This window comes from Leuciscus leuciscus, assembly GCF_965113295.1.
Source record: "Leuciscus leuciscus genome assembly, chromosome: 17".
Lineage (NCBI taxonomy): Eukaryota > Metazoa > Chordata > Actinopteri > Cypriniformes > Leuciscidae > Leuciscus > Leuciscus leuciscus.
Genome location: NC_138741.1, coordinates 5,128,118 through 5,155,444, shown reverse-complemented (window position 1 = coordinate 5,155,444; position 27,327 = coordinate 5,128,118). Strand labels below are relative to the sequence as shown.

The 27,327-nt window shown below is 35.7% G+C and overlaps 1 protein-coding gene across 1 annotated transcript in view; it reads right to left on the bottom strand.

Annotated features, from left to right (window-relative positions):
- Nucleotides 1-27,327, bottom strand: part of LOC309479602 (leucine-rich repeat and fibronectin type-III domain-containing protein 2) — a 131,148-nt gene that overhangs the window by 88,793 nt on the left and 15,028 nt on the right. The window contains exon 2 of the mRNA XM_082143759.1: nucleotides 2,155-2,292. The gene's annotated coding sequence lies outside the window, so the exon portion shown is untranslated. The remainder of the gene's footprint in view (nucleotides 1-2,154; nucleotides 2,293-27,327) is intronic.

Below are 27,327 nucleotides of genomic sequence, written 5' to 3'. Positions count from 1 at the left end.
CAGCGTCTCGTTCCTTCTTCAGGGAACTAGGGTTACATACGTAACCAAGACGTTCTCTTTGCATTCACATTGTTACAGAAAAAGAAAGTGGACTCAAAACCTCCTTTTGGTGTTATGACAAGGACAATATGATTTGATACTTTTTTCTTTCTTTTTTAACTGAGGCAACTTAAATATATTTTGTTAATACAATAAAACTGTATATACAACCAAAAATGTATAGAATAATAGGAGTATGAAAATAGAGTTAGTCTTTGGCAATGCATGTTATAACCGCACCAAATAAAGTGAACTAAACTAGCAGCAATGCCAGATGGAGTTTGTGTCAAGCAAGCACCTATAGTGAGTTGCTCTAAAAGCATTATATCAGGATGGCAGAACAGACTGCTGCCTCTTTATTTGCAAGCAGTAGACAATATGCAGATGATAAATTAATTGATATAAATTGCCTTATGTGGTTTAATAATCACACTATTTAGTTTTGCAATTTCAATTTAAAGGGGCTGTATGTAGAATTCAGAAACCCTTGTTATTTGCGACACAGGTGGCCGTTAAGTGAACTGCAGCCAGCAACGCATTACTTGTGCTCGCACTTGTGAACTTGTAATGTACAAGAGCCTGAATGTGATTCAATGCCCCAATATACTCACTACACAGCTATTTTTCATTCTTCGCTTAGAAGTAATACCTTTGCAGCAGAACTTTTAACTCTTTCCCCACCACTGATGGAAAACACTTCCCGTGTTTTCACTGTTATGTGGTAGGGGGCGCAATTACGCATCTTCTAGTACTGAATCTCCCGATCAAAACACAGGCGAAAAAGAAGCAGAAACAAGCGATAGCATATGTGAGCAGATGCATGTGTAAATAACGCAATCATCAAATAAATCAAAACTGCCTAATGTTACTGAATGAAATGTCGAACCAGGAAGAGGTACAGGACTTTGAAGCTTTGGGAGTGTTGAAAACTGATTTTCCTTGAACAAAAATAAAGAGTAATAAATTAATGAATTAATTAATAATAGAGTGGCCCATGCCATGGAAAGACACACTCAGGATATACAGTATACTCAGGATTGACCATAAAGTCTACCTATAATTGTCTAGAATTTACTAAATCATGATTTTGCCCTTAAAAAAAAAGCACTGTGGTGCCATGGTAGGTGTTAGAGGGCAGTTTGATATATTCCAAGGCACTGAACGATTAGCATATTCATATGCCATGGCATTGAACGATTACCATATTTATTTATTACAATTGTAAGTCAAGGTCATTTATGCAAGACATTGACATTTACAACAGCAAGAATAGTTTCTGGATTGTAATGCTGAACCTCTGATTTCATCCCCTTTGCTAAATTACAGCACCTCATCATGTTGTATTGCATTTATTTAGTCTTTCCTGTCAATATCAAAATAAACACAACACAAATGGTCAGAAAATAGCAGTTAAGAAAGAATCTGATCATAGATATGTTTGCACAAGCTGTGCAATTCACAGGCATCATGTCGATAGATGACGTCATTCAAATTACACTTTTATGATAGATCACTGTATAAAGTTTATTTGAGACTAAAATGTATAAAGATCTATCTATGCGAGACTACAGTTTGAATCTCTTTTCTTTGTGTGACACAGTGACATTACAGCACAGAAGCTCTTTCGGCATTTTCCCGAACATTGTATAAGCATTCATATAATGTTTCATATTTTACTGGCAAAAATGTCCCTCATAAAAATCTGTCTACATGCTTTCATAGACAACCTAGAAATTTAGGGAAGGTCTTTGGTGAACAGCTTGTAACGAAACATTTCCAATAAAATGTTGATTAATACATGAAAATTTGTACACATATGTTTTACTTGTGCAGCCTATTACGCAGTATTCAGAATAATTTATCAGTTTTCTAGTATAAAAGTAGATTGTAACCCTGCATCAGCTCTGCTCAAAGATCAAAATAATTCAAATCTTAATCTGTATTCATTGAGGTTGAATTCCTGGCATTTCAAATGGCAGTGTTTACACTGACAGCAGTCAATCGCTGATAAATCAAGCAGGGTTCCACACATCTCTTCCTGTGCTGACATGAGTTGAACATCAGGCAAAATGACACACTGCGGCAGGAGAAATGCAGTCTAGTTTGTTTACTGACCTTCCCGTCTCCCTACTGGCAACAAACAATCAGAGATGTCTGTCTCTCTCCCTGTGCTCTCGGAGAACTGGGGCAAGGTGACTTCTCTTCCAGCACTCCGATAAAGTAGTATTCCACTTCATTGGGTCACTCGTTCACCTGCAAGACAGGGAAAATACATTTATCTGAACATGTGTTTCAAAAGCTGTGGTACTAGATCTTAAAAACTAGATTTTTTACATTATCGGAAACAAAATTTTAGCTGAGTTTGCCCATGAAAAACCACTATGCCAATGGTCCAAGTCGACAGCTTCTATGCGTATCTGGCCATTTGCACCTCTACTAAAAATCACTAAAACACACTGTTAGTAACACTGGCCTCATGGCATACATTATCAAGATTATCTTAATTTAATTGCTGTGCAGAATATGCATCTGCTTCATTTTGTACCTGTGGAATTTAGAAGAACAAATAAACACCATGAAGTATCATAGCATGTCCATGGTTTTGAATATTAGCATGTTTTTTTTTTTTTATCATGGAAGAACAAAACTGAATTGAGTTAATGACACTAACTTTGCAACATCGACTTGGTTATTGAACTGAAGTGAACCAACATTGAGCTGACTGGAGCTGAATCATGACACTATTGTTTTCTGCTAAGGCTGCTCCTAGCTGAAATTGAACTTGTTTCATAATCAATGAACTTTGCAACACTGTTCCAATTCAGTTCAATAACTGTCACTGAAGTCATTCAGATGACTCAAATCGAGCTGAATAATGACACTACCATTTTCTGGAGAGCAGCTTTACAGCCGAAAATGAATGTTTTTACATAATTGCTACATTGTGCATTAACATTTTAATTGTCCTGTTTATTATTGTGTAGCTGCTTTTAAACATGTTTAACATGCTACATAAATGTGCCTTGACTTTGAAGTGACATGGTTTTCCTTGGAGTCCAATGTAAATGCAAATGAACATAAATATGGTAATCGTTCAATGCCAATGCATATGAATATGCTAATCATTCAGTTCCTTGGAACATACCATTTTGCCCTGCTGTAGCATGGTACCACCATAGTACTTTTTTAAGAGCAAGATCACGATTTAGTAAATTCTAGACAGATATAGGTAGAATTAATAGTAAAAAATAAAAAAATAAAAATAAAAAACAGTCTTTCCATAGCATGGGCCATTTATCACACACTATTATTTATTTATTATTCTTTATTTTGTTATTTTGTTTAAGAAAAGTCTCAAGAAAAAAAAGGAAAAAAAAGCCAGTTCTCTGCCACTGCCTTTCTTTTCAGGGACTATTATCCAGCTAGAGATTCACACGTTTGTGATAATGCTGCTGTCATCAATGTCACTTAGACCTATCTGAAGCTGTAGTCTGTTCTGTGTTGTCATGTGTTTCATTGATGTGGATGTTCACCGTATCTCATGAAAAAGTGTCATACGCAAAACATTCTATTTTGGTATTAGCCATGACATGTTGATGTTCCGATCAAATGCCGCTGCGCTGATAAGCCGAGAATATGACACGATTTATTCCTGTTCTCTTTAAACACTGCTCATCGTTGCTCTTATAAAACGTATATCGTAAAGATATATTATACAACGTTAAACATAGGGAACATTTCATATGGATGTGACAATTGTATACAGCATACATTGATTTTATCGTATGAAACATTACAAGGCAACACTGAAGCGCCTCATCAAAATATGATGCAGTATCAAGGACACACCTGCAGGCAAACATGATTTATGCTTTATGACGGTGTGCAATCTATCATTGGGGTGAAAGTCAAACACAATTACAGTGCTCTGCTGTGAGGTGAAGACTCGCCTCAGATATTCTAATCAATTGTATCAGTATACTTATCAAAACTACACTGATATTATCTGAAGAAAATGTGAGTGGCGCTTGCAAGTTGCAAGTGTAAAACTTGTTGTAGGTGGTTGCCAGGGTGTTGTCGGTGGTTGCCAGGGTGTTGTAGGTGGTTGCCAGGGTGTTGTCATGCTGTTGCCAAGATGTTTGGAGTAGTTTGGATTTTAGCATAATGATTTAGGCCTGCTAAAGCTTTGCTGAACAATCAATAGGTGACCAAGAGCCCACCTCAAATTTATCTGACCTTCTGGTCTCTAGATATAATGTATTCAGTCTAAATTAATGTTTTGTACGTGTTTACTTCATTCTCCATGCAGGAATCATAATTTGGCAACACTTAATAATAATAATAAGGTCCCATTAGTACACATCGGTTAATATATAATTAACAACGAGCAAGATATTTGGGTTTATTTTATTTTAAGGAATCCTTATGTAATACACTGTAATAATACATTTAATACAGTAATGTTAACTAACTGCATTAGGGTCAGGATTAGGGTCTGGTTTAACTTGAGTTGCATGTCATTATGCATAATTTATAGTTATAGAGTTCAGCAGTCGGGGTCTAGAAGTAAAAACTCCATCCATTTTGTCCAGAGAAATTGATTTTTAATGATAACTTGTAAAACTTTAAAGCCCCACTGTGAGCTACGAGGTTGTGAATCCATGGTATTTGCTTCTTTTGAAGCCGTCAGCCTGCATTTTTTAACTCATTTTTAAAATAATAGTTTTAAGGAGCTGAATTCATGGCGAAAAACCACATTACACATGATGCTGTACAGAAAACTCCAATAAATCAGAGAGTCAACACAAGCAACACTTGCAAAAAGAGTTATTTAGCTCCGCCCACTTCCATAAAGCACAGTGAATGATGCAATCAAGTCGGTCTCCGTACACTCTCAAAATGTTTACATATATATGACCCTGGATCACAAAACCAGTCACATGTCGCACGGGTATATCTGTGGCAATAGCCAACAATACATTGTATGGGTCAAAATTATCTATTTTTCTTTTATGCTAAAAATCATTAGGATATTAAGTAAAGAACATTGTCCATAAGTATATTTTGCAAATGTCCTACCGTAAATATATAAAACATTTATTTTTGTGTGTGAATGCAGCATAATCGTGAACATAAATGGACAATTTTAAAGGTGATTTTCTCAATTGCACCCTGATATTCCAGATTTTCAATAGTTGTGTCACGGCCAAATATGCTCATACCCTAACAAACCATACATCAATGGAAATCTTATTTATTCAGCTTTCATATGATGTCAATCTCAATAATAATAAAAAAAATGGCCCATGTGACTGGTTTTGTGGTCCAGGGTCACATATGTGTATATATGAATTCATGTTGGTCAAAAATTATCTTCTGTGGTGGCAGACGAATAAGGCCATCCACACACATAGTAAAGTACTGTGCACGTTCAAAAGCCTGACTTCATCAAATTAATTCTACATACATTACAGACTCAATATGACATTATTATTAATGGCCAATTAAATATAGTGCATTGAACTTTAACAGAATTTGAAGTTGCTCACTTGTGCAGATCCAGCAGTTATTGCGATTCTTCATAATAACAGTCTCTTCCCTTCATTGTTTCTCCATTACACATCTCTCTGAAGTCAAGATCATGTGATAAATGAAGAAATGAAACCGTCAGCACAACATTGAAAGGCCAATACGTTATCAATATAAGACAGAACCTTTCATCAGTCATTTCAAAGTATATGTTCACAAAACACATTCTGTCATCGCCTTCACAGCTTTCAGATGAAAGCTGGATACCGTAATAAAAAAAATGAACCAATCTTGCATATGTTCTTTGAAAATATGTTGTCATTGCCTTTCAAGGATGAGAGGGTCAAAAGAGCCTTATTGCACAGCTAATTTACCCTTTCTTTTACAACGCAAACCATTGAAATATGAGTGAATAGAACCACATCTGCTAATTAGGTGACATACACAGATGCCAAACATAGAAAATTAATTATAGTAATTAGTAATGTTGCTGGCAAAGCTTTGCCCAGAGATGTGATACTACACAGCATCCACACCCGGGAATCATTTTAGATAACCGAGGCGCAGAAACGAAACGGCATACATATTTATGATTTTTGAGGCATATCTTTACACACTTGTAAGATCAAATTTTCAAACAGCCAAGTTATGTTGGGGGTCTGAAATATTCATGAGTGATGATGGAGTCGTTTTTGGCCAGAGATCTAATTTTATATGATATGATGCTTCACACACAGTGATGGCCTTCATGATAGGCCAATTGCTGTAAATGTTTAACCATAGTGACCTACTGACTCGTTCATTTCGACAAAATGCAATATTTAGGCACGCATTTGAGCTCGACACATTGGATTTTGAAGAAAAGCACTCAGATACCGTAATATTTGAGGTTAGAAATCATTTTGTCATAATGATTGTCTTTCATCCTGCTTTTCTTTTTCACTGAAAACATCTCTATCGGAAGCCATATTGCATACGCAGCGAGGCAAAGAGTAAGCTGATTAGTTATATTGTTGGATTAGTTCTAACAGATTTCATTTCTCGAATCGGGTCTGGATAATCTGTAATCTGATTGAAATTGCACCTCAACTGTGGCATTTTATCTCAGAGCCAGATCAAAATAGAAAAGCAAAGGTACCACTTAGAAAGTAAGCTCTTGTGTGATGTTTGGAAAATGACTAATCACAATAATTAATTCAGAAACCTAATCACTCTAATATAAAAATCACTTGTCAATGCTTTACAAAAAATGGCGTAGTAGTTGTGAAACGCACCGAGGGAAATACTGCTTACATTACATGCTTCAGCAACACACCTTGTACATCTGCCACAGCATGCACCCTTCAGGGAATGTTTAATAAGCACCATTACAATCTCACAGGATAAGGCAGACTGGCTGCTTTTCATTTTATTATTGACTCTGCAATCAAAAACCCTACAGAGCAAGTGTCAAGGCCGGATTTGTCAGTATAGTCTCAGGCATAGGGAACTCCTTGAGAATCCATAATTCAAACAATTTCCCAATGAATCTGTCATTCAACATGACTGGCAAAAACAGCTTTTCCTGATGTTGTTTGCTATAACCACCAGCTGAGATGTTTCTCCCTTGTCTTCAGTATTGTGATGTGTGCTATTCTTGCTTGAAAAAACACAGATGCTCTATTATATGGAAATGCGTATAACAAAAGTGATCTCATTAGTATTCGTAGGTATCGTACAGTGCAATGTAAACATATTGACAGGCCAATTCTGATATGCAAAACCTTTTCAAATATGTTCAAATCCTAAGAGGTCCAGAGCATATTGAATGCAGTAGACATTATTATGTTTATATATGATATTAATAAAATGTTTAAAAACCTCATTCAACATATTCATTTAACATATTGTGTGATTTCTAAAGAATCATTGTAACAGCAGATTCAAATACGCACAATTAAATATATATATATATTTACAAATAATATTTCTTTCAGAGAGAACACAGATTCTCTGCACACTAAATAATGCAACTTTCCCTACACGGCTCACATACTCTGGTGTGTACCACATCTCACTCTTGCTCCACCTCACTACTTTACTGTGTGACCTTTTCACCTGCTGATCATGTAAAATCAATACGAATGATGTTGGGACAGCCATTACTCTCCGCCAACTAGGGCTCAAGGTAATAACCTATGATCCTCCAATCGTACATGAACTAAAAACCTACTGAAAAAAAGAATCAAAGATTTCCCTGAGAAACACATCGAGCAAATTCATAAGAAATCACCACCTAATAAAATCCTCCAGTTTTCTCCTGAGAGCAGGCTGGAACATGTGTGTGGAGGGTTTATTGTTTTATAAGTTAAGGCTGAACATTATGACTGTTTTTGGTTACACTTTAATTTGATGGTACCCTTTAGACATTCTACTAATTACTAAGTAATCATTCTCTGAAGACTTTACCTTCATTACTGCTGTGAATGACTCTCACAAACTGCTGCACATTTCATTAAACCTAACCAATATTGTTAATAAAAAAATAAAGAAAGAAAAAGACAAAACATTTGTTGAAGCAACCATCCATTTTAGCTTACTTCTACTTATCTTTGAGCATGACTGATCAGGTGAGCAACCAAGCAAGTTTACTATGTTAGAAAAGCCATACATATGGAGTTATTTGATTCATTTACAAATCATATGCTATGGGGCGGCGCTAGGGCTGGGCTAAGGGGGCTTAAGCCCTGAATGTTTTTAGTTAAGCCCCGAATATTTTGTTACCTTGTCTTTCTCATAGAGCAAAACAATTAATCAGAAAAACAAATGTGAATAAGATTACAGCAGCCATGATTACCTAATCATGAAAAGTGCATACCGGTATTACAGTTTTATTTATATTCTTCCCTTTACATTCTAGGAACTTACAACGTGCTTTTGCAGCGTTGAGCATTGTAGCCAATCACAGACATGTCTGTTGAACGCATCGGCCAATCAGAGGCGTTTAAATGAGTCGCTGTGCTGAAGAGGTGTTTTGCGCGAGCTCACCGAGTTCTGCACTTTCACAAACCTGTCATTATTATTGGCAATAAACTTAAGATGCAAATAAGAGATTCACTGCAATATATTTGATATTCTTGATGCTGCTCTGATGCACTACATTACGCACCGCTCTGTTTGTTGTTAGGAAGACTAAAAGTTCAGCGGTCTCGCTCATCAGTGTCAAAATGATTCAAGAAGTGAACGAATGTCTGGTAAAATGTAAGTAGATAAACATTTAATATTTGGCTGTTTTACAATAGAAAAGTTCAACTATCGACTGTATCCGATGACACAAATTACTCAACTTTTTTTATTTTTTTATCAAATTTTGCCTTTTTGAATTGAAAATATGCTATAATTTCCTTGATTCATTTAGAGAGAATGCATGCATAATTAAAAATAAAATATTATTTGCAAATAGTTACAATTATTTCACTAATACAATAAGCCTTTCTTTTTCTGTATTCCCTTAAATCACTTTTATAATTAATGTATTCCTTTAAATAAAAATACCCAATTTTTGTTTGGGCTAAAGCTCAGAATATCCACTGACCTTAGAACCGCCCCTGTGCTATGGTAAAACTGTTTTTAGGTCATAACATAGTATTCTGCAAAGAACTACGCAAAAAAAAAAAAAAGACTATTAATTGATAATCTGTAATAATTTCTGTGGAATAAAAGTTGCTGGAATTTTACTGCCTTTAGTGTTCATTTCAGGAGGAAACTGCCATGAGTAGTGTGTAGTTTCGCAGAAATGTTGGTAGAGACGTAACATAGTTTGTGATAATATGTTGCTAGTTCTTATTATGCATTCTGATGAATGAAATCTGCACTACGAGAAACATTTATAATTGATGTGAGTTTAACAAGACGTAACAGGATGTTTGAATTAGCAAAACAGGACGGTGAATACAATATCTGCAGTTTTATGTAAAACACTTGAAGTGATCTCATCTCGTGTGAGTCGCAATGCACTGTGAAGTGTGGAAAGTTATTTTTTTTTAGGTTATTAAGTACAACTTGGAAAAAAAAGAAACCCATTTAACTATGTTAAAATTATTGTAATACACATTTTAAACAGCAAGATGTTAAAAGATTGTTTAATATGTTCAATATATATGTAAATGTATCATTTATAATCATCAGAATCGACTATTTACATTATATAAAAGCAACTTACAAATGAGGAAATACAACAAGTGCACATCAAATGCACAGTAACTTATGTAATATAGTTCATTAGTTCATAATTAAAAATTGTTTACAGTCAATCCATTCTCACTATGCTAAAGATACCCCTAGGTGTTGATATATAAGAACTGACAACCATACGCATCAATATGCACTTCATTATTTGTGAGCATTTTTAAAAGTTGAAATTATTTTAATATATATTTATACTTTCATAGATTTTAATCACTGCAAATGGCAAATGGTCCAGCTCCTTGAACTCAGTCACCTCTAATTCAAAAGATAAATCTGATAAAAAAGATCAAACTTAAGCATGATGCATTTGGTCATGAGACACACCAGAGCCAATCGCATTTCACATAAGCTGACGCTTCTTCAGGCACCAATTTGTTTGATGTTTTTTGTGATTTGAGCGCTATGGGGTCAAAAAATGTATACATTGATACGCAATACATTGAGGTCTTATGAAGCGAAACCATCAGTCCGTGCAAGAAACTGGACATTATTTACAGCATTATTACCTGTAATCAACATCCTTTGCAAATTTACGGCAATCTGGAGTGTAAGCTTCCTGTCGCATTATGACGTATTATAATTCATAATGTATTACAAGTGTGGGATTATAATGTATCGCCAGGAGCCACAGACATCAATTTTGCTTTTCCTATATTTATTTATTTTTTATTATTTTTTTTTACTCCCAAAGTAACAGTAGCATTGACTTGAATTACATGAATTACTAAGGACCACGGTCTCATCTAAACATGTTCTTTACTGTTCTACTGGAGAAAAAAAGTCACCTGCATCTTGGATGGCCTGAGGGTGAGTAAATTAAAAGCACATTTTTATTAATGAGTGAACTATCACTTTAAGGCGCTTGACCCTGCTTCTGTTTTTGATGCCTTGATAGTAAGAATGGGAAGTTACAGTTGACAAGCACTTCGGTCTGTTAATACAGAATTCTACTGATATACAGTCAAGTAAGTGCATATATTGGCTAATTTATGATGGCTTCGAATGGCCAATAAAAATGTAAACCTATTAATTCTCTTTTTGCTATTGTATATTGTGGGGCACTATGAGATCATAAAAATGGGCGACAGTAGTATATATATTGTAATAAGATCTAAATGTCAGAAATAATGCTCTGCTCATTTATTATGACCATCTTGTAGTCCGTAGACACGTCGGGCCCCTGGGTGTCCTCCGGCGTGGTGGGCTTGACTCTGCATATCCAACAGTCTCATATTAGTCAAAGAACCCTGGAGCATTCGTAAGCATGGAGAGACAGATCTAAGCCCTGCTTGGACACAGTCTGGCTTAAGCTTTGATGTTCACTTCATCGCTCACTGGCAGCAAGTCAAGACGAGCTTTACTTATAATCAGACAGCTTCCAGTCATCCGGACAAGAGAAGGAGCAGATGGCAGACTTTACACACAGGTGAGAACGCATCAACACACCAACACATTACCAATGTGCACTCACATCGCACCACATTAGGCTCACATTAACACACTCTCAAGAAACAAATACAATCCATCTTTAACTACACACCACCAATACATAGCTCTCAAAGATTTTCACTTTGATTCTGAGAATCCATTGAAATTCATCAGTTGTTCGTCTTTGATGTTATAGAGTTGCCCAATTAATCGTTAAAAGATTTCAATTCAAACACCCACGCGATCTTATTCCTAGATGACAATGATTATCCCATGTTAATTAAACCTTTGACAAAACCCCACCGGAACATTCAAATATGTATTCGCATTGCCGTTGACCCAGAGAGAGCAGTTGTTTAGGAATGAAACAGCTTCACAAACAGTCTTTTCAGCCACACAATTTCATTATTTGTGAAAAATATGCTCAATATGCTCACAGACTTAGCTCAGCACTCCACAAAACTCTAAACCCAAAACTGATTTCACGCACAAAGTTCAAGTTCCCTAGTGTGTTGTTCAAATAGCACAATATTATATACAGAAAGCAAAAAGTATCTGTACAGTTACATACTGTCCCAAATTATATTGATTCTCAAATCTCATGATTTTATCTAACTGACCACATCTTTCTCTGCTTTACCAAAAAGTTGCCATGAACTTCTATTTACAAGCTGTCTGCTCTTTTCAACCATGCCATCAATGTGACATTTTCATCAAATTAACCACATAACCCAGTGGCTGACGAGAAAGTGGGATGACAGAGCTTGTACAAAAAGACACTTACAAGAGCTGACATGCTGTCAAAATAAATACGATATCGGAATTCTCTGTCTCCTGGGCGACGCTTGGAGGTGAGAGGATGCAAGACAGTGCTGTGACAGAAGTTGAATGGAACAAAACAAGATGGGTAATATTTTACACAACGGATGTTGCCGTTATATCAGTGTACTTTTAAAAGGTGATATTTTTCACATCAAATGTTTCCAATTAGGGATGCTCCGATCAATCGAGCGAAGATCGGTATTGGCCGATAATCACATTCCATGAGTCAATCGGTAGTCACTAAATTTGGCCGATCTCATGAACCAATCCCAGTTTGATGACATAAAACACGTGATTACGTCAAACTTTAGAGCCGCAGTCCCTGTTATGTTCTAAATAAAAATCACATGGAGGAACGTTTTTATGAAATGATTTGAAAGGATTTTATACAACAAATCTGATTTGCTGCTTCCGTCATCTCTGTCATCTGCTCTCGGTGTCACACACACACACACACACACACAGAGAGAGAGAGTGTGTGTGATTACCTGTGTCTGTCCTTCTTCAGGTCAAGTCATATATCCATAAAAGAAAATAGTTTACCATCAGTTGTCAGAAGACAAAAGCGATATCTTTGTCGTAGTATCCTTTAAACGCTTAAAGGGTAACTCTCGCCAAAATGCAACCTAGGCTCTTTTTGTTAATCTACCCGAGTCAAACTTTCGTTTAAAAGCATAAATAGAATGAAAATGCCACTTTTAAGTTTGACCATATTTTCGCATTTGGTTAAAATGCCTTGTGAATGGGAGTGATTGGGGCACTTTTATGATAGCATCAAAAATCACTATTTTTAAAACACTAATGGCACTTTTCCATTACCAGTACCAGCTCAACTTGACTCGGCTCGCTTTTCGCTCCGTTTTCCATTGCAGATAGTACCTCCACAATAGTACCTGGTCGTCATAGCGACGCCGCAGGAAACTGCCGTGACTTAATCTTCTACGCGACACACACCCGCTACCCACACACACAGGACAATGGAGGAAATCGAGTGTATGCTGTTTTTGTTTTTGCTGTTTTTTATTCGGGATACTCCGTCTGGCGCGTGCAATGATGACGCAGTGAATAGTGACGATTCTCTCTGACCAATCAGCAGTCTGCCGTGTTTTCACGTCACATTTTAGTATCGCCTCAGCTCGCTTAGAACCTCACCGGAGGTGGTATGAAAAAAAGTACCTGGAAGCGGGTACAGGTACAACTTTTACACAGTGGAAAACCAAACAAAGGCGAGTCGAGTCGAGTCGAGCTGGTACTGTGTAGTGGAAAAGCGCCATAAGAAGGCTTGACACAAGATGAAACTTTGCTGGAAGTATCACCAGAGGCTCTACACATGAACTCCAGCATTGAGAAGATTGTTTATAGGCCAAATAAGCCAAAGTACCATAATATGGATAGTGTTTTGCATAAGCTCTGTTTTTAAAGGCCGACTAAAATGTTCATGGTAAAATGAATATTTGTAATGCTTATGTATTTGATTCACAACAATTACAGTATTACTGTAAATAACATAACCAAGGCAACATCTGTGGTATTACTTTAACTGGAAAAACAAGTCAACAGAGAGCTCAGCATGAATGATCGGGATCCGTATCTGCCGATCATGAGGACAAGAATTCGGTAGTGAGTATCGGAGCATCCCAATTTCCAATTGATGTGCTATGTATGGGGCACAGATTTCAAGGATGGGGGGCTTTTTATATACACTGTACTGCAGTCAAACATTGATATCAAAAGTATTGTTACTTTGGTTCAAGTTTGAAAACTAAAAAGAAAACATTTAACCAGTTGTACTATTGGGAGTTCAGACTATATTGGAAGTATTGATGAATATATTAACTATATTAACAGGTGGCTGAGTTGAACAGTCAAATTTATATGCGCACATAAACACATATTTGTATCTTCAACAATAGAGAAAGCACGGTGTAGTAACATGAATGAACAATGTTATTTTTAATTAAATAACCAACAAAGATTTATAAATGATGTAAAAATATATTCCTTATTGTTAGTTCATGTTATATAAATGCATAATAATTAATGTTAGCTTAATGCAGAGTCTGGTACTGCTCTTAATGAATTTTTCTCTCTCTTTTTCTACTTGACACCAAATAAGCCTATTAGTAACTTCAATTAAAACCTGTAGATGCTATTACATAAAACACTTTTTCCTAGGTTCCTTTAATAAATGCATTGTTAAAATGTGATTACTGTATAAAAATGGCACAGCATTTTACTATCACATTTTTGCAATTTGTATTCGGTTTCTTTTCCTTCCAAATTTTGTACAAATATTTTCAGAAATGTTACTTACGGACACAGATGATAATCACTTGTTTTGTGCAGTGTTTCTCAGATTATCACTTCAATCAGCAATGCCTCACTGCACTCTCCAAACAAATGCAGGTAATGTAGAGGATCCTTCTATACAGAGTTAACAATAAGGCCTCATTATGTGCAGTTTAGCACGCTTTCCTCACCAGTACAAGGCATACAAATTCACGCTGCACGCTGCACATCCATTTGCAATGCCTTTCATTAAGGAACAAACAGGAATCCATGTAGAATCGATGAATCGTAGCAAACAAGCTCTGGCATAGAGAGAGCTTTGAACATTAATCTTAATGCTTCATATTGTGCATACTATGACCAGACAGTATACTGTAATGAGCTGATTTGAGTTGATTCACCATATGGATCTCTGAAAAAAAGGGAGGGAAGGAAAGAAGGATACACATTTTAGTTTATGAGCTAACCTATCCATCACTAGCAAAGCATAGCTTAGGACATGATAGTGATGCAATAAAACATGTTTGAAAGATGAAAGCGACCTGTTAAAACATGCTATCAACGTGCTTATACAAGCTAGCAATATGTTAAAATGGGTTAGCACCGTGCTAAAAAAAAATATATATATATATATATATATATATATATATATATATATATATATATACTGTATATATATATATAGAATCATGCCAAAATATTCTAGAAATGTGCTAGCATTGTATTAAAACAAGCAAGCAATTTTCTCAAACATGCAAGCAACATGCTAACAGTGTTCTTAATCATGTTATCAACATAATACATGTTATAAGCATACTAGCAAAGTGTTAAATGGTCAAAGAAACATAATAGCAACATGATAAAACATGCTAGTGACATGCTAGCAATGTTAATTAACCAAAAAATTAAAATAATTCATTGTGGAATGTTGTACACTCCATGCACTCAACTGTCTCAGCTTGTTTATGAAATAGAGAGGGAGCGGCTATGAGATTAACTTTACAAAATAACTATAAAATTAATACACTACATGGTTACACATTTTACTCATGTACTACCGGGTTAAGTGCATCATCAATCCCACGGTTTATCCCTTGTGTGTGCAAGAACACTTGGCAATAACGCTCTTTCTGATTCTGATTCTAAGTACATAGTACATAAGTACATAGTGAATAGTGTATAGTGCATAATTTGGGACATAAGTATCATGTTTTAAGTGCATCATCCGGGTATTTAAAGTGCATTTTTTTCTATTTGTAATTTTCAGTGTGAACGCACTTCTCACACTATTTATACTACAAAACGGCATAGAATATTGCATAAGTACGTGGATTGGGATGCATCTCATTGAAACATGTTAACTTGTGCTAGCTATTTTGTTAAAACATGCATGAAACATGCAAGCACTCTGCTAAAAACATGGTACCAACATTTTATTGACATTCTCTGAGTAAAATGTTCAAAACTTCAAGCTTTTAAAATGTATTTGAAAGTTTCAGACAAGAATCTGTCAAGCCAACATCAAAGCTTGTCATCAACATTTACTCATTTCCCAAGCTTGTTACAACCTCTCATCCTTTAGGTTAAGGATTTAAACAAGCCCTAATCCTACTTTGGCACACAACCTGTCCTGCACCATTTGTTGTACTGATATGAATACATTGTCAGGCTTATTGAGGAGAGGACTGATTAGACTTGAGATTTCTTATGATAACTGGGGAAGAATAATAAAATAAATCACAGAGACTTAATTTAAAGGAGAAACCTTTGAAGAATGCCGGTAACCATACAGTTTATGGATCCCATTGACTTCCATAGTATGGAAGATAACTACTATGGAAGTCAATGGGGTCCATCAACTGTATGGTTACCAACATTCTTCAAAATATCTTCTTTTGAGTTCAGCAGATGAAAGAAATGCATACAGGTTTGAACACCTGAGTGAGTAAATTATGACAGAATTTTCATTTTTTGGGTGAACTATCTGCTCATGTGTCCTTTAACTATCAGAGATGTGCAAACAAACACACATTAATCCACTGAATTCGAATACATCAGTTTTGTATTTGTAAGCAAGAGAAAGTGGGCTTTACAACGCTCCAACAGCTTCCTCTCAATCCCAACATGTGAGCCACTAGTCATGTGTCACAGTCTAATTAATCTGATTGTGAGCTTTGCCCCACTTTTCCCACCACGGCCTGGACCATTACTAAATGACATCAGCACATCTAACACATACACATCACGTCACAAAAGTCTCCAGTCTAACAAACCCATCTCTATAGGGTCTCGTAGAGGAATGCCACCGCGCTAACGGAGTCATCATCCTACCGCTGACATAGCCGCTAATGCCCGTGTGGCAGGAAATCTTTAATCCAGTCCTTCAACCCCACAGGACGACGGCCCCTCCTTACACACACGATGAAGTCTTCTCTCTCTCAATTCCTCAATGTGGAATTCTCTCCTTTTTTCTGGTAAAGGCTTTCCAGCTTTTCCAAATTGAGAGCTGCATTGTCACTGCAGGGGAGGAGGCAATCTTTTTATGGAGTATGGAGTGGGCTCATAATGTTTCATTGAATTATCCCCTTTTGCCAATAGAAGTCAGTCAGTAAAGCCTCTTACACTGACTGTGGGATTCGCAATGAATCCTGATGCAATCTGATATCTCCTCACACCATTTCCAGAGCAGAAAGCAGCACCACATGAGGATTTCAAGCCTGTGCAATTTCCGCCACAGAATTGGTCCTGTAAAACGGTAAATCGTGCATTCTCCCCATACATAGTTTGTAGTGTATATGGGCTCACAATAAACATTTGTGACAATTTTTTTAAAAGCCGTCAAGGTAGGTTTTATTTTTATTTACAAAAACTTTCAATCTTTTTTTTTTTTTTTTTTTTTACTTTATAAAAAATAAAAAAAATAGTAAAAAAAAATACTTAATTTCCTAGAATACTCTAATTTACCCAAACTTTGTACCCAATGTATAATCTTTATTTTTAAGTGGCCAAAGGTTTACTATAAGTGGTTGCAGCCAATTTGAACCAGTAAAGAACATGTAGATGCAAAGTTACTTATAGGATGTCTAAACCCAATGTTTCCCTAAGTTGTTCACGGGGGCTTGTTTGAGCACTTTATTTGAAGAGTTTGTGAATTCTACCCACGGTTTGTGTTGGTCTTGCATGGGTTCACAATAATGATATGTTTGCAAGGAACTGAAGCTTTTAAGAGCCTTCGAGAAAAGCTTTAGCGTTAGTGTGTAAAATTAGAACGGAATAAACATGAGCTCACTTCCATAGGCTTAATGTTAATGACAAAATACTGTTGGTTTTTTTAACCACCAGAACATATTTTGAAACATTAATACATCCTTTTCCTTATGTCTTTCCTAGTGCAGTTTTATGTACAGTTTAAACTAGCACTAAAGATGAATATTTCAGAAAAACCTCCAAACTTTGCGGTTAAATTTCCAATTTACACCACAATCATCCATCAAACCATCCAGAGAAAGAAAACAGCATCGCTCTCTTTTAAAGAGTGATGCCTTTGCCGTTTGAGTAGTAAATTTATCTCAACCAAATATGCCTTTGCACGCTTTGTAAATGTCACGGAGTGAATCATTGAGTGAGAAAATAAGGCTTTTGGTCTCTATTGTATTTGTTTATGATTGTCTTGTGAATTGGCCCTTCTGATACGGCAAAGCAGAGAACAATTCTAACTCCATTATGTTTGAAGTTTTTGTGTCCACGAATGTTTGTGACTTTTTTTTCTTTTTTTTATGCACAAACTTACATGAGTATGAAACACTTGGATGAGTAAACAGAGTTTATTACCATTTAAATAATGATGACTGCTCTGTTCATTTTTTTCAGAGAGGTTAGAAGAAAAAGTTATCTTTTTTTAAATGGTGTTTATTCCACTATTTTTCTCTGCAGAGTTTTAGAAAATAAACTCTCTGAAAACACGCTTCACACATTTCCTTTACACACATTACACACATTTCCTTTCACACATTTGTCTACTGCCAGAGGATATGCAACACAGTACAATTCTGTAATTTTCTCTTTTTTTTCTGACAGCATGAAAAAAAAAAAAAAAAATCAGAATAATGTGCTTCATAATATGGATAGATGGAACATTTTGTAGTTTGCATTTTAAATATTCTAGTTTGCATTTTAAATATTCTAAATTCACACAATTAGATCATATTTTCACACTCACTGTATTGTAATTTGACAAAATTACAGCTTGATTTAAAAATGATGAACAATAAAATAATCCTGTTCATATTACATCTGCTACGGCACATTGGCAAGGAGTGCTCACAAAGATGAGGAAAAATACACAGAGATAGACTTTAATAATAAATGCTCAGGAATCAACAACGTAGACATTGACGAGAACCAACAGACACGAAGGGAGAACACAGGGCTTATAAGCATGGATGGAACAAAGGGAACTAATGGGATAATTGAAGGACAGGTGAAGGAAATGACTAATTAAGATAGCTCAGGAAAACTAGGTCCCAGGACTAAACCAAAAACACAATGAAACATAGGAGATGGACCATATATATAACATCTTACATCTTAACAACATCTTAAGAATGATATTTGCTGATCTTCTTTGAAAACCTTTATAAAAGATAATATACATAATTTGAAATATCAAAACAGTTCATGATTATAGAAGGGTCATGTCATGCGATTGGTTGTTAATGGCATTTAAAGAGGGTTTATATACAGCTGAGATTCAGGTGTCCAGCTTTCATATTTTTGTTTTTATCACTGATATAAACATTATTTCAGAATAATTTTGCTATCCAAACTGAAAATGCAGACACGCTGTGCCTCTTCCCTCTAGATAAGCTTTATTCATCAATAATTCATTGAACCTCAAAACCTTTACTTACAATGCGGAAGCTCTTAAATTCTCACCGATTAAATTGCAAGTTAAAATTATTTCCGAAACAGTAAGGCAACAAATTAACATCAGTCCCTGCGGTGTTAGGTTTGAAGTTTATAGAACTCTCCGGTAACACTTAAAGTCTTTATATATAATGCATTATAAATCATCCATTATTTCTTGTATGCACCTTATAATGCATTGTATGGTCTTATTAATAATTGTAACCACAGTTATAATACATTATATAATACTTATGTTAGACCTTTAGAATGTATAATGCATTAAAACACACGACAAACAAACAATTTCACATGTAACGAGGAATCTGCCATTATTATAATTTTGACTCGTTACAAAAATGTATGAAAAAAAATATCATGCATTATAAATAAAGACTTTGAGTAAACCAACTGTACTTTATAGAACTCTAAACACCAACCGGTTAGAGAGGAACACAATCTAAAGTTTTTATAGTTGACATATTACCTGTAGTAGGTATAGAAATATAAGTAAAAAAATTATGATGATGATAAGATTCAGTAAAAATTTTAACTGTTAGAGTAACAATTATTATAATCATGCATAATTATGAAAAGAATAAAAGTCTTAATTTTTTTTTTTTTTTTTTTACTTTGTACAATATGTAAAAGTTTGATTTCATTGCAGGTTATTAAGCCCAGTGTATTTGTTATGTGAGTTTTGCACAATATTATTATTATTATAATTTTTTTTTTTTTTAGAACTATGGAATAAACATTCCTCTGCAGGACTTCAAGATGTTCCCCTATGCTGCAAAACCATTTTTAGTTCTAATTGGATCTTTATTTGTAAGGGTGGCAGGGATAGGACTCAATTTACCCTCTCTATAACATTATAGCATAGTTTTCACTGCCATCAAAACCATTCCTCCTGAAGCAATGGGCCATATGAAGCCAAGCTTTTAAAAAATGATCACAGATTCGGAGCTTCAGTCTCATTAATATATACTGATCTGATCCAGCAAAGTGCATTCTCTGCACGCTCATTGTTTCAGATACATGTATTCCCAGGGCCACCGGCTGCTTTATTATTTATAGCTGTGATATCAATGCTGAAGGCAGCAGTGGGTCAGTTCTCTGTGAGCCCAGCCAATGAAAGAGATACATGTCAAAATACAGCTGGGTCTGTGCAATTTCCTGCGGCGCATTGACAAAGCTCTAATTCCACAAAGAATCATGGGTCACACCAAAACTTGCAAAATAACGGTTTCTAACAATCAATCATAATCTGTGTAGACATCTAACATCACACATGCCCATATGAGCTCAGCTAATTTGTTTAAAGAGCTAGTCACTAGTATGTATGTTGCTTTCAAGAAAGTATTTGCAGTCAATTAACTCATAAATGTAATTTGCAATACAATTAAAGTTGATTGAACATTTCATAGAATTGTATTTTTCCTTCTAGTGTTTGATTTGTCTAAAGCTCTGTAAAGTGAGATCGCTCAGATATAAATCCAAGCAGGCAAATTTACATTAGCTTAAGATATCAAGTGATAAAGGGGCCAAGTTCTGCACCATGCAATTGTGCTTGTGAATAATTAACACGTCACATGAATAATTAGAACTATTCGGTTGCATGCACTTATATAGATTTCCACAGCTGTCGCGGTGTCACAGAAGAAGACGAGGGAGAATCACAAGCTCCAATGCAAACTTTTACTAGCAATATAATACATACAGGTACAGACAGGTTCACACACACTTAAGACGGAGATCGGACCAGGACGACTGAACAGATTGGAACTAAATACAAACACAGATGAACAGTGATTAACAGAACACAGGTGATACAGATGATGAAGATGATGATTAGCTAAACACAGGTGATGTGATGACAGACAAGTCCAATGAAAACAAACTAAACCAAACACAACTGTGACAACAGCCAAGAGTAATCCCTTGTGTCTCTTTCCAAACCACCCTCCTCTTCAACACTGATCGAAAACTCACAAATGGCTATGAAGATCAGGAAAAAAAACTTGCTTAAAAAATCTGTTCAATCTCAATGCCACACTAAACAAACATATCTAAATGATACTGTATTTTCTCTTATTATTTTTTCCATTATTGTTTTTAAAGTAATGGTTTCTAATGCTTTGTGTACATGACTGTAATGCCCACTTGCAGATAATTAAAAAGCTTAATACAAGTAGGCCTATACATCATTAATAAAAATGAAATGTGGGAAACATTATTTATTTAATATATATTCTCAGCATGAAGCAGATTTGTGATTTTTTAAGAACAATTAAAAAGATAACAAATAAGGAAATGTACGGAGACCTGCACATGGATAAGCAGAAAACAATCAAATTTTTAAAAAGTATATCGTGGCCACAACTTACTAATACATCAGCACATTTTACTAATTCATTGTCTCGTTTTAAGTAAATCGTGTGCAAAATATAATACATTGTTGATTTACTAAATTTTGGCCACGTTGTGATCATTTGTTCCACGATTTACTCAAACAAAAGATGTTCGTAGGAACGAATTATTAATTTGTGGCCACAATATATATAAGATATATTATAGAAGATTCCACAATCATTGTAATATTGCTTTGGAATGACACTAGGGTGAGTCAATTATGGCAACATTTTCATGACTATAATGTCCATTATATGATGTAATAATGTTTATCAGTGTAAAAGGAAGTTAGATGTCACTGTCTATGTGGTTATCCATAGGAGAATGAAATTAAGCATTAAACACGCATAATCTGTGTGGATATTTTGTCAATACACCAACATATGCTTCCAGTGAGAGTCTCCTTAAATGATTTATCTGAATGTCAAAAGACACACGAGTCACGGATGGACTGGGACTCAACAACAGCCTTATTTCCTAAAAACACACTTATTTCCACACAGACACACATTCACACAGTGAAAAAATAAGTTATGCTACTGCCAAGAAGTAATTAATGAATTAATATGTCATATCTAGGCTATATATATATACATGTAATCTGCGGCAACAGGTCATCTCAAATTCCAACTTGAACATAATTGTAAACCTTCATACTGTCAGTTAAACTTCATTTGGCAATACAACATGATTGAAAGCTTCCAAAAATTGCTGGGGTAGGTCCACATCTGACATCCATCCATTCTGCATTAGCTCTGTGCACATATACACGAGATTAGAGATGGGCTGTAATTTATAGAGTCATGTGTTAGTAGTGTAATTATACAGATGTGCAATAAAGATGAGGAGTCAGTCTGATCAAACTGACTGCGAAATGAAGCTGTTTTTTCATCCAGTATATTTCGAATTTCTCTACGTCTAGCCAAAGCTCAATGGCCTTATCAAGAGAGAAGCAAGACTTGATGTTAAGAGCATCAGATGGTCATGAGAACAACTCCACAGGTAAGTCCTGGCGAAATAAATAAATAATAATAACAACAACAACAACAATACACTCTAAAACAGCACAGACAGAATACATTAGGTGTCCTATATTAAGTCTGCATTCAGACTGACTGACAAATTGATTGTAAAATGAACTGCTGTGGACTGAAGCTCAAATATATGGAAACAAAACCAGTTAGCAACGTTGACGCTGGACCACAAAACATTTTTTTTTTTTTTATTGAGATTTAAACATCATCTGAAAGCTGAAAATATAAGTTTTCCATTGATGTATGGTTTGTTAGGATATGACAATATTTGGTCGAGATACAACTATTGAAATTCTGGAATCTGAGGGTGCAAAAAAATCTAAACATTGAGAAAATCTCCTTTAAAGTTGTCCAATTATGTTTGCCTCTGTGCTGCATTCATTCACAAAAATAAATGTTTTATATATTTACGGTAGGAAATGTACAAAATATCTCCATGGAACATGATCTTTACTTAATATCCTAATAATTTTTGCCATAAAAGAAAAATCGATCATTTTGACCCATACAATGTATTGTTGGCTATTGCCACAAATATACCCGTGCGACATGTGACTGGTTTTGTGATCCAGGGTCACATATATTGACTTCTATAGGCACTTTTTTTTGTCTTTTCAAAACTTTACTCATCTGCCACAATAATTATTATTATTATTATCTTCACTTGAGTGCAGCAAATATTGACAGATTCATTTAATTAATAAATCAGAATGTTATGCAATCCAGGTAACATTTGTAAGAGTGAGATTGACCACCCTAGTAAATATGTATAAATGTCATGCAATATGACCAAGAAACTTCCTAAAGCAGATTGTTAACACAATAAAAATGTTGTTGTTGTTGTTGTTTTATGCTGTTGCTATTGGCACATATTGCCTTGTTCCACAGCGGGTTTCGTTATACTTGCTTAAACAGTAAATGAATAAAAATCTCTGAACCTCTCGAAACAGCTGCAGCTTGAAAGGTGTCAAGGAGCTGTGGTGCAGGCACCATATGTTCCTGAAGTCTTCTGGCAACCTCTCTGCTCCCTCCCCATAACCCTCCGCTGTGCCCCTGAGAAGCAGACTGCACCCACACACCTTATATACATCACATACGATATGTGGCCGCGAGGAATCGCTTACAACTGCACATATTCCAGAGCAGAAAGAGCTGCTACTGCATCATTAGCTGGATTTCTTTTGCTTTCAAATTGCTGTCAACTGGCACAGCCTAAACATCACCACTGCCACATGGTTTAGCTGTTAGAAAAAGAAAAAAATATAGACAATATTTTTCAGCTACATTTTTTTTTTTTTTTTTTTTGGTGTAGTAGGAGAAAGAACAGGAAATATCAGGGAACAGGGAAATATTTCTTGCATCCAAATACTTCCCAAATATATAGGCTAGTATTCAAAAAGCTGTTGGGTCAAATGAGCAAGATGTCTGAATACACAGTAATCACTGAATATTAGGCAAAAAAATAAATAAAATGTTGGTATAAACTGTCTTTTAACAACACAAGGAGTTATTATGAATTTTTTTTTTAAATTTTTAAATGAGTGGGAATAGTCACATGGGATGATTTTATTTGCATTAATTTTAATGGTAATTGTGTTTATACTGTTTAAAATATTGATCTAGAGGTTTTAACTTGACCATTTCAGAACTTGCAGTGTCGCAATTAGAAATGAAATCTGGAAAATAATTAACTATGTGAAACAATGAACGAGAACTCGGGCAAAGACAGTGACAGTGACAATAGCTGTGTTTCCATCCAAAGTAGTGAATTTAACTTGGGTGCACAATTAAACATTTGTGAATAAAACAGCGTTTCCATCCCATGTGTTCAAGAGAACAAAATCGCCATTTCAATTTCAAAATCGGCACAAAATACTGTATCTGTGGCTCTTTCTTCCTCCATCATAAATGACTTGCGTCTCAGAGCGGCAGACGAAACGCAATAAACGCTGTTATGTTCTCTTGCGCTCGGATGCTGGTGTTTATGAATGCAATCGTGTGAAACGCTTCTGGGATTCTGATCAAATCAACATTTGAGATGCTGTGATGCGATTGGTCCGCTGGTTAGTCCAGTAATCCAATCACATCCACTGTTGAGGCAAAGTCATGTGATTTTTTTGTGATTCATTCGGAAAATGTGTTTCCATCATAGTTTATGCGCATGTCTTCTTATCAGATAAAAAATATATCCGCCTCTGTTGATCGCATACGTAATCTTTAGAATGCATGCGCATCTTTGCGTTTACATCCAGCGTTTTTTATGCAATATCCCAAAATAGGGCTGTCCCCTAATAGTCGACCAAAATTGTATTAGTTGGTTAGTCACAGAAAAAAACAAAACTTGTGTCGAAGTCACACAGTCTGTGAGGGACAGATAATGGCAGTTCGCCTATAGATAAATGTGAGCTATTTTTAGGCGTGTATCCAAGTGTGGAAGCTGAAGTACTAGAATGTTTCCTGCAGGACATGGAGGCTCCGGCACGATCACTTGCATCTTTTCCTGACAACAGTGGAAACAACTTAAAATAATCCATCATTTTTAGTCATACAGAAAAGAGTAATGCATCATTTGAAACTGTAAAACCGTACTTTTAATTTGTGTGCACTCACGATAACAACAACATGTTGTGCCTTTGTAAAATAAAGAAAACCAACTGGATGTGCTTTCACAGAAATTAATTGAAACTCAGCGTATGCTACTTGCCTCACAGACATGAGAAATATATCTATAGAAAGCTTAAAATGTCTATTTTTAATCGAACCAGTTCGAATGGAAAACAAATCCTCTCTGATTATGTATTTTCTTTCGCGTTCACTGTACTGTGGAGATGGCGAGTCAGCATCGTCAACTGACACAGAAAACACTACTTTATTAATCAATAATTAAAATGTCTCCTTGCTATTTTTTTCCCAACACATTCATAAACAAAGCATCATGGTAACACACATGACACTAAAATAATCCAATAAACATTAACTTAATGACAGAAAATGCAACATTAAACACCTTAACACATTACTAATAGCAAAAATTAGAAGAAATTAAATTATTCATATAAAACAATCATATGTGATGCGTCACACAAGGAATTTTACCATCAATTATACAGTTATCCATCGTTTTAATTTGCAATAACCATTTATTTGAAAATATTCTACTGTAAAATTGCATCTAATGTGATGTTTAAACCATTTACAGTTTTTATTATAGAATTTGTAGATATTCTCCTGTACAAATTAAAAACCTTTTTATGCCATTTGTTAAGATTTTATTTTATGATGTACAGCGGTTAGCTCTATTTGCTGTGCTGAAGTGCTACCAAACTCTTTTCACTCGTACAAAAACCTTTAATTTTAAATCTCATCACTACTAATTTGCAATTAACAACAATTGGTTATCGCCATGGTGTGCTAACCTGAGAAAGGCATGTGATGAGAAAGTTGGATGTTTTCATTGTAGATGATTATTAGTTATCTTTGTAGCAGGAAGTTATAGAGAGCTGTTTTTGCAGCTAATTGGTTTTGCCGTAGGGGTGTGGCACCGCGCCAGAAGATCCACACTTCTGAATACAGAGCATGCTTTTGAAAGAGACGCTAATGAGAAATAAATCACTTGACATCACACGAGGAGAGAACGCATCTCGCTCAAAGGGGAGCGTGAAAATCGTCACTCTGTATTTTCAGCCCTTTGAAATTGATAACACGATTATTTCATAATTGATAATGCCAGTTGTGAGAGATGTTAAAAGATGCATTAGCTTGAATTAAAATCCCTTTGAATGTCAGAGACGATGAGAACAACGGCACGACTTCATTTCACGCTGCAGTCGACACCTCTGCTGTAGGTGACAGAGACAGACAACGAGCCACACTACTGGGACAAGTAATCCTTATAAACATTCCCATAAAAGCCTGCGAGGAAAAAGCTGTAAATTTGGGTGTAGGCAGCTTGAGTTCTTTAGTGTTTCGCAGACAGCAACAACAGGCTGACACAAACTGGAATTTATGTGTCTGGAGAAGTTTTGGCAACTCAACAAACCTCAAAACTCAAGATCAAACCATCATACTACAACAAAATTGAAAATCTCTCACTTGGGCATTCTTCTGGGGTTTTTTTTGTTTTTTTTAGGGGAATCCGTGTAACAGCTTTGTCCAACTGAATCGATCAGTGGCACGGGGTCTGGTGTGGAAGCAGTGATGGACTGTCAGACATCAGCGATCACTGGAGTGGCACTCAAATCCTGGAGCTTGTTTGCCATCACTGTCGCATGACTGACATCTCAACAGGGCACGTGCTACATTCAGATGGGCAGCTGCGGAGCAAAGCAGGCGAAAAATTGCAACTTTCAGATGAGACACATGCTAGATGGCAGTAGAATACAGAGGAGTTGATTTCACGGTCATACGTGCCTGTTTATGTGAGAGACTGCTCAAGCCTTTGTTGTAACAGGCCTGCCGTGTTTGTGACTGACAGTGTCAATAATTGCTGTGAGAGGGTGTTGAGCTGCACGGGTTGTGTGTGTGAGTTTATGTTTACAGACACCAGCTGCACTTTGTCAATGTTATTTGCTCTAAATCATTGCTTTTTTTAACAGACCTTGTAATGATCAGCATGGACATGTAGCCTAAACACAACTTCTGA